Raw genomic sequence first — 2623 nt, 5'->3', positions numbered from 1 at the left:
CTCATCAAATCTATAAATTGAAACATTGTCAAGGGTTAAGTATAATATATATATATATATATATATATATATATATATATATATTTTTTTTTTTTTTTTTTTTTTTTTTATTGCATTTAACATTTACTTACCATAATCTGATTGTGTCAAGATGAAATCATCATGGTCATCAGCGGTGGGTTCTATGACAAAAACAAATATATATATATATATATATATATATATATAAACAATATATATAAACATAATTAGAGAACATTCACATGCATTTAATGATTCCTTAAAGATGAATACTTACTTACTTACTTACTTTTAAAGATGTCATTGTACTTTTGTGAATTATTATCAGAAGAAGATTCCACAATTTCCGGGTTTCCTGAAATATTTACCGACATTTTTTCTTGTTAGTACTGGTATTTTCAATGTAACAAGTGTTATGGTTCAAAGACATTCAGCATTTGAAGACCCTGACACTGAGGTTAGCCAATGAAACAGAGCCCCCGGACAACATTTACACACAGTATTTATACCAGAACATGACAGTGTTATCTGTTGTGGAATTTTCCTAACCATCAAAACTTCTAATCATGGTTTTTGCAGCTTTTCTCCAATAACACAGAGGTTCGGTGGGGTGAGGCAATCCAAATGACAGTGTTATCTCAACTGCAAAGACTCTATGTTTTAAGACCAAAACCCTTCTTGAGTTCAAAGGTGATATGGTTATCTAAGGAACAGACCTAACTGCCCTTCCTGACATCGCCCCTAACAGTTGGATAAAGAATAACTGTAACCCCCATGAATAACCTTTAACTCTAAGATGAAAAAGTAAATGTTTTAGAAAAGCTACAGGTAACTAAAATTATCATTCCTTTTTCCTAACATGGATTCTCTCATGATTCAAAAACAAACACATCATTGCTAGAGTCAATTTGTAACTTGGAAACAGTATACTGAAGTTCTTTTTTTTTTTCTGTTAATCTCATATTTGTCTTACCTCTTTCAGCTGCTTTTCCAGTATGTTGACGCAGAAGCTGAAGGTTTTTCTCGTTCCATCGATGTAGTGAAGCACAATCTTTTAATTTACTTTTTAGGTCTTTTCTATTTTGAACTGATTTAGACTGGCTCATATATTCAACAAAATAGGTCGTGCTGTAAAAGCAAAATGAACTTACAATTTCTGTCAGGTTACACAGTTCATTTTATTAGGATTTCATGTGATAGGTCAACATTAAGTTGATTATACCTTTAAAATATAAAAGGATGCACGTCTTTTTTTGTTTTTAGATGTATTAACGCCTGAAAAAACATACAGATTATTAATAACACCCTTAAACACACCCCTGTGTGTTTTAATTGGCTCATTTAAGGCCTTCCCCATAACACCCTTAAACACACCCCTGTGTTTTAATTGACTCATTTAAGGTATCGCCCCTAATGACGAGAAGCAATCAGCATCCACGGTTACACCCCTTGGACACACCACCTGCTTGACCACGTGACCTCCTGCCCACATGGCGCCCACATGGCGCCAACCGGAAATTCCACCCTCACCGTAAGTCCCACCCACCTGTCAAAAAGTTTGATGAAAGGGTGTACTTAAATTATTTCACAATAACTAAGAAGCCTAATAAGGGCCTGACCGGTGAAGGCATCAAGCGATATAAAAACAATGCTGAGAGCAGAAACGGGGTTGTTTCCTCGCAGAAGACCAGCAAACAAGTTCGGACGGAGAAAATAAGCTTGGATGGAAAAGGAACAGAGACACAGCCCAACTGATCAACTGCATTAAAAAGAGGATCAACCCGTGTGCCCAGAAAGGACTGTGCCTCAAAATTAAGAATCTGATTTCATCTAAAGCCTTTTTATCCAGACAACAGAAGTGAACTTGATCGGTGAACAGCTGATTGCTCTACGTTTCAGGCTTCTGGAAGTCCTGAATCAACTTCATTTATGTCCCCGGGTTTCCATCAACTCTTCAGCCTCTGGAAACTACTGTCTTCGGAGACAAATAACAACAAAGATCCTGTTTAACCATCAAAGTCTGGAGCATCAGTGTCTGCCACTTAAAGGAAGAAGACTGAAGATTAAGTTGTATTCCCTTCAAGAAACCACCCGTTGTTACCAGAAGAATTTTACTCCATCAGATGCATGGATGAGCCTCCGTCTTCAAAGCCTCCCCAAACCCACTAATTTCAGCATCAGGGAAAGACAGGTTGAGTTGATTTATTCATTTCTATTATTGAAATTAATTTGTGTTGCCAAATTTAAGCTGTTACTGACCCCTGCAAAAGCGTTACTAATTAAAGAAAACATATACAATTCTAGTTAAATCGTGGACATTCAATTATTTGAGTCACCGTCTTGTTGATTTTTCATTGGTGGTAAAAGGTTTTGTTGCCTGGTTCTAAGATATTTTAGGAGGTTTTTATAGGTTGCCTTAGTCAAGTTTGTTAAAACAGCGCACTTGGGGCTCGTTCCGAGCCACTAAAATTACCCTAGCCCATATACCAAGAGCCAGTTGTAAATTAGGGAATGAGCAGCCGTGAACAAAAGTGACTGTCGAAAGTGTGGATGACTGCGATAGGCTACTCGGTCGCCTGGACCTCCAGTTGAAGAAATGCGA

Source organism: Girardinichthys multiradiatus, unplaced genomic scaffold (assembly GCF_021462225.1).
Source record: "Girardinichthys multiradiatus isolate DD_20200921_A unplaced genomic scaffold, DD_fGirMul_XY1 scaffold_32, whole genome shotgun sequence".
Taxonomy (NCBI): domain Eukaryota; kingdom Metazoa; phylum Chordata; class Actinopteri; order Cyprinodontiformes; family Goodeidae; genus Girardinichthys; species Girardinichthys multiradiatus.
The sequence above is the reverse complement of the archived record's forward strand: the minus strand, read 5'-3'. Positions refer to the sequence as shown.